Genomic DNA, 12,555 nt, shown 5'->3' on the forward strand with positions numbered 1-12,555 from the left:
CAATGCTCTTCTGGCAGGACTTCCTGCATACACAAACTTCTGCAAATGATCCAGAACGTGTTGGCATGTTTTGTCTTCAAAGAGCCCAAGAGTCATGCTTATCTTTATCTCAATAACAATGAATGCTCAGGTCAAGTTCAAGGCATTGATGCTCGCATATAGGACAGCTACTGGCTCTGTACCAACATCTACACTCACTTCTTCAACTCTATGTGCCTTCCAGAACATTGCGATCAGTGGGATCTCATCAAGGCACAAAATCACTTTCCCGCATTTTCACTTCCACCATTCCTTGCTGGTGGAATGAACTTTCCAACTCCACCCAAAGAGCTGATTCTCTTGCAACTTTCAAGAAATGTCTAAAGACACATCTCTTCTGTGAGCACTTGACTCAATCCTATTAATACACTAACTGTTCTCTTAAAAAACATGAAACTTCATTTCATGCTAAAATTACAATACACGTTGACTTAATTACAGGCTTAAGACAGTATAACAAGATTAGCAACATGTGGTTGGACTTACTGTAGCTGCCATGTTATAAAATGCATATTTGATGTTACTGTCACTGGTGTTTCTGCTCCTCATTTAAACACCAGTGACAACCTTGTGTGAATAAGCTTTACTAAAATCTGTTCATGAAGTTATGTATAAAATAGAACTTATTGGGCCTGTTTCAAAACCTAGTGAGCTTAATTCTATTTGAGAAAGGAGATGTTTCAATAATTACATAATTTTCTGATCTCTACACTGCATAATGTGCATTGTGACTGAAACACATTCCAGGTTCACTTTTTTCTTCACGTATTTCCAAATATTTTGGCTATTAAGTTAACATACAAAACTGATATAATGCAAAAACACAGAGGGAAATTACATAATTTCTCCAGATTTGGAATGAGGAGCTTACTAAACAAACTGTTATCAACTCCCTCATGCAAATTGAATAAAACAAGGCAAAAAATTAACATTTCACACAGTTTAGTCAGAGATATGATTAACACACTAAAAGTGGTTAATATTTTGTATAAGTATTAGTGTACTATTAATAAAGTTTTATTTAACATTAGGGTTAACATATCCAGATATTAATATTAAGTACATTTTTGCATTTGGTTACATTATGGGTCTGTTTAAAAACTTAATGAGCTGCCTCGCTATCTCTTGCCTTCATAGGCAGCTGTCTTCTATGGCAGCATCCTAACTAAAATGGAGCCTCATAAGAGATCGATTTGGAACACTCTTCATAGGCAGCAACTCCACATGCCTTTCAAATAGCTTATGCGCAGCACATGGGAGACTCGACTTGCAAATTATTTAAATACAGGTGATGCGAGCAGAACCACGCAATACTCAATACACATTTTGAGTAAAATTGTCAGTTTTCTATCATATAAAAAAAAAATTATCAATACTTTTCAGTATGAATGGATCATATGTATATTTATAATCAAAAATTATCTCGCTTCTTCCGCCACCTTGGATTTCTTTATTTACCGAGCTCATCACGGTGCAACCTGGGATTGCCCACCAGGGAAGGATACATATGAGGATACCTTACAATTTGGCTGATACAATATCTTAGGAGGCAGCATAATTAAGAAACCTACCTTTTGGAACAGCCTTTGCATCGGGAGTGCGCCTATGATGTCCTAAAGTGCTGCCTGCGTAGGCAGCTCACTAGGTTTTGGAACAGTCACTATATTTAGTGATTTCTTGATCCTTATTAACATCCATCCTTCCTGCATTTTTGTCCTCTAGCAGGTGAGGAGGCTTTTCAGACAGATAGCTAGGGCTGTTTTTACTATATAGGCGAACTAGGGCGGCATTTTACAGGGGCAGCAAAATCGCACACGTAAACACAATCTGATTATCTTCCATAAAATGGCCAATCATAGTGTATATTTCATTAAACTGACTGTTGAACTGCCAATGATATTGTCTGTGTAGTTATTCTCTAGGTGGCACAGCAAATATTCATCAGTCAATTAGATTCCAGCACATTGAACAGGGTGTGTTAATTAATTGTTGATTTCAGGACTGTTGGATTCTGTCAAACTGTTGAAGAGTAGTTATGGGATGAGAGTAAAAAAAAAATTGGTGTCAAAGCCTACAACAGATGTCAGCTCAGCTAACTGCAGTATACGTATTAAAGTGGAGACCAAGTGTGAAATGCAGGATGACAGTGCCCCTTCTTCCACAGTGGGTTTAACGCCTCCAGTTTAACTTCACCAGCAGGCCCATTTTGGCGGTATTAATGAAAGTGAAAACCTAAACAATCCAGGCAAATGGCTGCCATTAAATCAAGCACTATGGGATATTTTAATACAGAAGGGTGAAAAACTTGAGAGGCTGTGGCTCATGTATTCATTAAGTAATGATTCAGTTTTTTGTTTCTGCTGCAAACTTTTTTTGTGAATCCGAGAGATTTGCACTGGCATGAGAAGGTGTGAAAGATTGGAAGAACGTCTAGCCTCTTGAGCACATATAAAAAATATATAAATTGGACATTAGGCTCGAATCTCAAAAAACAGTGGATGGGGGGCCTACCACCCCTGGAGTCGTGAGTTCGAATCCAGGGTGTGTTGAGTGACTCCAGCCAGGCCTCCTAAGCAACCAAATTGGCCTGGTTGCTAGGGAGGGTAGAGTCACATGGGGTAACCTCCACGAGGTCGCGATTAGTAGTTCTCCCTCTCAGTGGGGTGCGTGGTAATGTGCGTGGATTGCGGAGATTAACATGCGGAGTCTCCGTGTTGTCATGCACAACGAACCATGTGATAAGATGTGCGGATTGACGGTCTCAGAAGCGGAGGCAACTGAGACTTGTCCTCCGCCACCCGGATTGAGGTGAGTAACCGCACCACCACGAGGACCTACTAAGTAGTGGGAATTGGGCATTCCAAATTGGGAAAAAAGGGGATAAAAAAAATACAATAAAAAAACAGTGGATGGACACGACTATCGGAAAATCTTAGCTGATACTATGCCTTGGCAGCAGGTACAACAGCGACTTATCAGTATTGTGATTAACTTTTTAAAATGTATGGAGACAATTAGGCTCTTTGATAATGTAATGGCAGAAAATATCAGGAGAATAACATCGCAGGAAATGCACATCCATTATTTAGGAAAGTATATTCAAAATGAGGTCATCACAATGATTGTATATGAAGCGTCATTTTAGACTATACACCTGATTTAAGCAAAATTGAGCAGATGACTATGATAGTCCATTTTGACATGATTGAAGAAAGTGTACATATAAGGGAGCATTTCCTGGAATTCATTCAGCCAAAAGATACCACAGGTGCTGGTATGACAGAATCGCTCATGTCAAAGCTAGAGGAGCTGGGCCTTGTTGTTGGGAACATGAGAGGGCAAGGCTACGATAATGGCATGAACATGAAGGGAAAACATAACTGAGTGCAGAACAGAGTTTGTGACATTAACCCCAAGGCATTTTTTGTTCAATGCACACACCTTAATTTGGTTGTCTCTTGTCTCCATGCTATTTAATGTTTTGGCACAATACAGGAGATTTTCAACTTTTTTGTGGCATCTATCTCTCGCTGGAAGGTGATTAAAGAGCACATACAACAAGCTAGACATGGACTTACCGTGAAACCTAAGTGATACAAGATGGAAAAGTAGGGTGGAGAATGTAAAGCTGATTTGCTATCAACTTGAAGTATACAATGCCTTGCTGTCAATCGCAAATGACTACTCTCACTGGAGCATGTGGCATGAAAAGCAGGTTAGATGCGAGTGGGACTGTTGTGAAAATTGTGTTCTCTTGTTGTCTGGTATAATATTCTCTTTGAGATCAATATAACCAGCAAGAAACTACAGGCAGAGGACTTTGATTTGTCTCAAGCAGCGATGCAACTTAATGCAACAAAACGGTTCTAAAATAAGTACCGCACGGATTGGACAGCTCATTTGAAAGGGTACTTTCCAGCGCTAGAGAACTAGCAAGCAAGGCCTGTTTCCAGTACAAACAGCTGTATGACCCTGAAAGAAGAGGAGGATGTTTTCAAATGAGGTACACGATGAGCCTGTCATTTACTCCCCCCCCAAAAAAAACTTTAGAGAAAATTTATTTAACCAGGTACCTGATTGTGCTTTGCAGTCAGTGTAGGAGTGCTTTTCTCAGGTTCAGGAGCACAGAGGCACGTTTAGTGTCTTGTATGACATCTCATCGATCAAGGAGAGGGAAGTGACAGCTCTTAAAGTAGGCAAAGCACCGGAGCAGGCCCTCACATAAGGAGATTCTAGTGATATTGATGTACTTGAGCTCTTTCAGGAACTGTGTGCTTTGTGTAGGTGCATTGACAGTGGATCTAATCCAACTGATGGACAATGGCATGACATCTGTTTTTACTAATGCCTTTGTGGCTTTACAGGTGCTTCTCACCATGCCAGTGACTGTTGTTGCTGGAGAATGCAGGTTCTCCAAACTAAAGTTGATCAAGAATTATTTGTGAACCACAATCAACCAGGAAAGGTTAAATGGACTTGCAGTTCTCTCAATTGAACAAGAACTGACAAACAAAATAAACCTTTCCGATGCCATCAAGACATTTGCAGCAATGAAAGCTCGAAGAGTCAACATTTAAAGGTAGGGATCTTTTTTTTATTTAATCAAGATGCACTGCATTTTCATATGATAAAATGGTTGTTTGAGTCTAAATCGCTTTGCATGTGATCTGTTTTCAGTTTGTAAATCGGTTTATTTTGCTGGTGTATTTAGTCTTTATTTTCTGCGTTTTGCAATGCATTGGGGATACACTATATTGCCAAAAGTATTCGCTCATCTGCCTTTAGACGCATATGAACTTAAGTGTCATCCCATTCTTAATCCATAGGGTTTAATATGACGTCGGCCCACCCTTTGCAGCTATAACAGCTTCAACTCTTCTGGGAAGGCTTTCCACAAGGTTTAGGAGTGTGTTTATGGGAATTTTTGACCATTCTTCCAGAAGCGCATTTGTGAGGTCAGACACTGATGTAGGATGAGAAGGCCTGGCTCGCAGTCTTCGCTCTAATTCATCCCAAAGGTGCTCTATCGGGTTGAGGTCAGGACTCTGTGCAGGCCAGTCAAGTTCTTCCACACCCAACTCGCTCATCCATGTCTTTATGGACCTTGCTTTGTGTACTGGTGCGCAGTCATGTTGGAACAGGAAGGGGCCATTCCCAAACTGTTCCCACAAAGTTGGGAGCATGGAATTGTCCAAAATCTCTCGGTATGCTGAAGCATTCAGAGTTGCTTTCACTGGAACTAAGGGGCCAAGCCCAGCTCCTGAAAAACAACCCCACACCATAATCCCCCCTCCACCAAACTTCACAGTTGGCACAATGCAGTCAGACAAGTACCGTTCTCCTGGCAACCGCCAAACCCAGACTCGTCCATCAGATTGCCAGATGGAGAAGCGTAATTCGTCACTCCAGAGAACGCGTCTCCACTGCTCTAGAGTCCAGTGGCGGCGTGCTTTACACCACTGCATCTGACGCTTTGCATTGCACTTGGTGATGTATGGCTTGGATGCAGCTGCTCGGCCATGGAAACCCATTCCATGAAGCTCTCTACGCACTGTTCTTGACCTAATCTGAAGGCCACATGAACTTTGGAGGTCTGTAGCGATTGACTCTGCAGAAAGTTGGCGACCTCTGCGCACTATGCTCCTCAGCATCCGCTGACCCCGCTCTGTCATTTTACGTGGCATACCACTTCGTGGCTGAGTTGCTGTCATTCCCAATCGTTTCCACTTTGTTATAATACCACTGACAGTTGACTGTGGAATATTTAGTAGCGAAGAAATTTCACGACTGGACTTGTTGCACAGGTGGCATCCTATCACAGTACCACGCTGGAATTCACTGAGCTCCTCAGAGCGGCCCATTCTTTCACAAATGTTTGTAGAAGCAGTCTGCATGCCTAGGTGCTTCATTTTATACACCTGTGGCCATGGAAGTGATTGGAACACCTGAATTCAATTATTTGGATGGGTGAGCGAATACTTTTGGCAATATAGTGTATGTTTTAGGGATATTGCATCTCTGTGTGTTTTTGTGTTCGTGCAGTATCTTGTATCTGCATGAAGTGATACAGTGGAAGTTCCATATGTGGGGCGTCAAAACAGTATCTTGCCAAAATGTATGGGACAGGCCTGCAGATAGCCACATATGTGAGATGGGCTGATGGGATGGGAAGTATAGCACAGGGAGCGATAGTTTTACTCACTAGGACAGTTAATTTTCAATGAGAGGAGTGAATGGTCATAAAATTTATAGCGGCAGCATGACACCAAACTGATGCAGAGCAAGAGAAGCGAAGAGCCCATCTTGTGAGGGTCGATTGTGCAAGGATCCGCCACTGACTCGACAACATCTGCATGACAGACAACACAAAATAAATAAGTGAAAATTCAAATTAAGAAATGTCTTTTGACTTAAGATCAAATCTGATCATACTGTACATACATTTTATAAATGAGGCCCCAAGTCTTTTGTGGGTGAAATAACCCTTTCAGTACACATATACTGTAGGTATTGAGTGTAGACATTAACATCGGTTAGTACACATCTAATGAAAGAAGCATGCTACCTCATTTGTAGAGTGGTAAATTCTCGTATTTAAGGGATTGATCTGGTAGCAGTACTGCATTAAGTCAAATCAGCCTTCAGAATTTCACATCGTTACTACACACACAAATAACAGATCATTTTGCCTATCTGCACTTTAGACACCTCAAGACCACCAAAAATGTCAGTGTCTGTTTCAAGATTGCACTTTTAAGAGCAGTGTGTGTGTTCCACATTCAGTGCACACAAAAATAAGCAGAATGTCACTGAGACTGAATCACATGATTTAGGACAAAAGTTGTTGCACAGCTTAGCAGCTCTTTATATAAGATGTGTGCAGTTTACTGGGTTATTGCAAACTTACCTGCACAATTCAGATCAAGAGGTCTAAATATAGCACCTCTGTAAAAGTGTTAAAGGAACTGTGCAGTACATGTCAGTAGATAACCTTGGCGCTCTCTCACTTTACAGGATTCTATGAGAGCTTCAGCGTGAATACCTTTTACAGATTTTGCTTGGCATTCTGAACTGATGCACAACTACAAGATGTACAGACTGGTGCATTTTAACTCTTTGCAGGATTCAAAGACATAGTAGCAAAGAAATACATCTCCCTAGATGTGTTGAAGTAAGCTATTGAATCATTTCCTTACACATATTTACATATGTACATGTGATATTTATTTACATTATTGCACTATGGGGAGTCCTGAAGCCAATTTAATTGTCCATGTGGAAAATGGCCTGAGGGTAAAAACAGATCTTGTGCATGGATGTCCTGGTGCTGAGTGCTCTGTAGCGCCGGCCAGAGGGCAAAAGTTCAAAAAGGGAGAGGGCAGGGTGTGTGGGGTCCAGAGTGATTCTACCTGCACGTTTTCTCACTCTGGAGACATACAGGTCTTGGAGGGTGGGCAGGGGGGCACCAATAATCCTCTCAGCAGTCCTGACTGTACGTTGTAATTTCCTTCTGTCTGATTTGGTGGCTGATCCAAACCAGACAGTTATAGATGTACACAGGACAGACTCAATGACAGCCGAGTAGTTTCTCCTGAAGTCCACTATCATCTCCACTGTTTTGAGCGTGTTCAGGTCAAGGTTGATGTGACCACACCAGACAGCCAGCTGTTCAACCTCCCTTCTGTAAGAAGACTCGTTGCCATCGCAGATAAGGCCGATGCAGACTAAATATTTATATAATTTAATCCCAGCATTTTGCACTTCAATAATCACACTGGGTTATATAACCAACGTCTCTTCTGAAAGTGTGAAACTATCGACAAAAACAAAGAACCAGAAATGCCTTAACGTCAAAATAAAAGTTTGATTAAAAATAAAAGATTGACGCATGAAATTTAACAAATTGTGACAAAAATATATTTTGTAAAATGTATTTTGTTATTATTATTATGCTGAACCAATGTCTCACAAGCAAGAATAGATAACTGTTCTATCTTTATTTGTTTGAAATGTGGATTGTCTAGACACAATTTTGATGATGAAATTGAATTATACACTAAAATGTAGAATTCAGAAAAAAAGGGAAAATGTGGAATTTGGAAAAAAATTACCGGTAAATAGAATTAAGAAAAAATAAGGGTCCAACTTAAAAAAAACTTGAAGCAATTTTAACTTAATTGAGCAACACTCAAAGGAAACATGATGTTGTTTTAATTTATTATCAGAGATTATTTAGTAGAGATGGGCCATCTCTATTAAAATGAATGGGAGAAATTGGAACGCTCAACCAAGGAGCTCTGAGCACCCAACGGATGTCGAAAGGAAGTCCCGCCTTACATTTAAAAGAGCCAATCACCTTTTAGATAAAGACATCGGCTGTTAATCAACTCTAGAACTTGCATGCGCATTAGCTATACAAGCTGGGAAAACTGTGATTTTAGCATAATATCAGAATGAGCTTTATTGCCGTGTTCTCACGTACACAAGGAATTTTTTTTGGTGATAGGAGAAACAAGTGCACACAGAACATTACAGTGAGAAACAGAAGAGTATAAATAGACATACAAATAATGGGACATATAACAGAACAGAACAGAATAGAGTATGTACATGTGGTAATGTATGTGCAAAGTAGGGGTATGTAAAGTTATTGAATTATATATGTGAATTTACATATGTACATGAGATATGTATTTACATGATTGCACTATGGGGGAGTCCTGAGGCAGTTTAATAGTTCATGAGGAAAATGGCCTGAGGGTAAAAACTGTTCTTGTGCCTGGATGTCCTGGAGCTCAGTTCTCTGGAGTGCCGGCCAAAGGGCCACAGTTCAAAGAGGGAGTGGGCAGGGTGTGTGGGGTCAAGTGTGGGGTGAGTGATTCTACCTGCACATTTCCTCACTCTGGAGATGTATAGGTCTTGGAGGGTGGGCGGGGGCACCAATAATCCTCTCAGCAGTCCTGACTGTCCATTGTAGTTTCCATCTGTCTAATTTGGTGGCTGAACCAAACCAGACAGTCATAGATGTACACAGGACAGACTCAGTGATGGCTTACTAGAACTGTGGCTCCTGTGGCAGGTTGAACTTCCGCAGCTGAAGGAAGTACAATGGAGTCTATGTGGGTGTCCCACTTCAGGTCCTGAGAGATGGTAGAGCCCAAGAACCTGAATGACTCCACTGCTGCCACAATGCTGTTCAGGATGGTGGTGGGGGGGTATTTCTCCTGAAGTCCATTATCATCTCCACTGTTTTGAATGTGTTCAGCTCAAGGTTGTTGTGACCACACCAGACAGCCAGCTGATCAACCTCCTGTCTGTATGCAGATGTGTCACCATTGCGGATGAGTCAGATGACCGTGGTGTCATCTGCAAACTTCAGGAGCTTGACAGTGGGGTCTTTTGCAGTGCAGTAATTTGTGTACAGGAAGAAGAGCAGTGGAGAGAGAACGCATCCCTGAGGAGCACCAGTGCTAATAGTGAGGGTCCCGGATGTGTTTCACCAGTCTCACTAGCTGCTGCCTGTCAGAAAGCTGGTGATCCATTGACAAATTGGGTTGGGCCGGGTCAGTTTGGTTGAGAGAAGATCAGGCATGATGGTATTGAAGGCTGAACTGAAGCCCACAAATAGGATCCTTGCATAAGTCCCAGGTCTGTCGAGGTGTTGCAAGATATAATGCAGTCCCATATTGACAGCATCATCCACAGACCTGTTTGCTCAGTAAGCAAACTAAAGGGAGTCCAGCAGGGGTCCAGTGATGTCCTTCAGGTAGGCCAAAACCAGTCTCTCAAATGACTTCATGACCACAGACATGAGAGTGACAGGTCTGTAGCCATTAAGTCCTTTGATTTTGGGTTTTTTGGGGACTGTAATGATGGAGGGTTTGAAGCAGCAGGGAACGTCACACTGCTCCAGTGATCTACTGAAGATCTGTGTGAAGATGGGGGCCAGTTGGTCAGCGCAGACTTTCAGACAGGCAGTTGAAACACCGTCTGGGCCTGAAGCTTTCCTAGTATTTTGTTTCCGAAAGACCCGGCACACATCTTCCTCACAGATCATAAGTGCAGATTGAGCAGCAGGAGGCAGGAGGAGGGGGGTTCCAGGAGGTGTTGGTGTGTGTGAAGTAAAGATCAGAGTGGGGGAGGGGTGTGAGACTGGGCTTTTCAAACCTGCAGTAAAACACGTTCAGTTCATCAGCCATTAGTTGACTCTCTACAGAGTGAGGGAGAGGTGTCATGTAGGATCGTTGGCTGAAAACTGTTTTTTCAGCTTTTCAGAGTAGCTTTTTTAGCCACTCTGATTTCCTTAGTTTTCCTGGCCTGGTTGTACAATATTTTATCTGTAAGCATCCTCTTTGGCATGACGAAGCTGTATGAGTTTTCCTGTAAACCATGGTTTATAGTTATTGAATTATAAAAATGTTCTAGTAGGGATGCACATATCCTCACAGAAACTGATATATGATGTCACAGTATCTGTGAGCTCGTCCAGGTCTGTGGCTGCAGCCTCAAAAACACTCCAATCAGTGCAAAGCAGGCTTGTAGTTCCAGCTCTGCTTCATTGGTCCATCTCTTTACAGTCCTTACTACAAGCTTAGCTGATTTTAGTTTTTGCTTGTAGGTTGGGAGAAGATGAACCAGAGAGTCCTAAAGCTGCACATGGGACAGAGCGATATGCATCCTTTACAGTGGTGTAGCAGTAGTCCAGTATATTTCTGTCTCTGGTGGGGCATGTGAGGTGTTGTTTGTATTTTGGCAGTTCACAGGTGAGGTTAGCTTTATTAAAATTTCCTAAATAATAATAAGGGAGTCCGGGTGTGGTTGCTCCGTGTCTGTGATGTGATCAGCCAGCTGTTGCAACACTGCATTCACGCATGCTTGTGGCAGGATATAAACACTCACCAGAATGAACAAGGAAAACTCCCGCAGTGAGTAGAAAGGCTTACGGTTGATGAAGAGCGCTTCTAAATTAGGACAGCACATCTTCTTCAATGCTGTTACATCTGTACACCAACTTTCGTTCATGTAAAAGCATGTTCCACCGCCTCTCGTTTTCCCTGATGATTCCACAATGCGATCCGCTCTGAACAGCTGGAAGCCCGGCAGATAAAACGCACTGTCTGGGATGGCTTCATTCAGCCAGGTTTCCGTGAAACACAGAGCAGCGGAAAAGAATCACAATTTATGATTCTAGTATTGTCAGATTTTATTGCTGATTTGAAATATGTTCTTTGATCATAATCTTGACCAACCGTTTTTGAGATTTTGTCCTTTCTCCATTCAAGTAGATAGGAGTTGCACTGGCATGACTGGAATTAGCCTCCCGAGAGCATTCCAAAGATGGCGGACAAGACTTTTTTTATTATTTACATTGAAATGTAACAGTTTAATAGGCTAAAAAGTGTGTTCAGTAACATATTACCTATTATTTCTGTGATATTGAAATTGGTATTGAGAATCTTGAAATTTTACTGAAATCGTTACAGACTACTGAAATTTTGGTATTGTGACAACACTACTGGTATGTATATCTGCAGTGGTGTTGAATTTGAAACTCCTGTGTCTAAAATAAAATTTGATTTTACAAGATTTTTTTTTTGTCAAGCTATGTTCATACTATAGGAATGGATGAGCACTTACATGCATTAATAATAAAGATAAAATGGTTCTTTATTCAGTGTTTGTACTGGAGGACTTGCTATTAGACCATTTGCTAAACAGTATTCATACAATACTGATGACAAATGCCTATTTTGTGCCTATACTTGGCAGTTATTTTGAAAGTTAACCTTCCATATTGTTTGAGGTGTCTGCTGTGACATGTAATTTAATAACCAATTTGCTTGAACAATCGTTTATCTTTTAAATGTGATTTTAACCCTTTCTCTTACAACATTAGTCCAGTTGTTTAAAGGTTCATGAAACCCTAACACACATTTTTTAAGATGTTAACAGATATGTACAGGTTGAACATCTTTGAAAATAATTATAGCACCCATTATGTTTATTGTTATGGGTAAAGTAGTTATTTTTTTAAAAATGTTTTAAAGCCATTTTGTTCTTCTGGTTTAAAAAACAAAACTTGAAGCAACTTCATCATTCAATTCTGAGCAATTCTCCACATTATTCATAAAAAGGAACGCCTGTCCATTCAGTCACTGCCTCATGCATGAGCTCACATCACTATGGGTGTTTTTCATTTCTTAAATTGTGCATCCTCGTTTCCTCGCTCCTCTGTCCTCCAGGCCCTGACCTGGAAACCGATCATGAGGGATGTATCAATTCTCTAAATGCACTGTTGGGCCTCATGTATTCAGATAGAAGACAAAGGCAGACCTAACACAGTCGTAAAAACCTAACTCAAGCCGCCATCCACCAAGTCGTAAATCTTACTGATAAAAATCGTGCCAAAATCAAACAAAGGGAGTCCAAAACAGACTACAAATCCCATGAAGCCTTGCTCACTAAAGGATCGAACTCTCAACTCCTATTGGATGAGGCACACAACAGTATGTCCCT

The sequence above is a fragment of the Myxocyprinus asiaticus genome, chromosome 24 (assembly GCF_019703515.2).
Source record: "Myxocyprinus asiaticus isolate MX2 ecotype Aquarium Trade chromosome 24, UBuf_Myxa_2, whole genome shotgun sequence".
Classification (NCBI taxonomy): Eukaryota; Metazoa; Chordata; class Actinopteri; order Cypriniformes; family Catostomidae; genus Myxocyprinus; species Myxocyprinus asiaticus.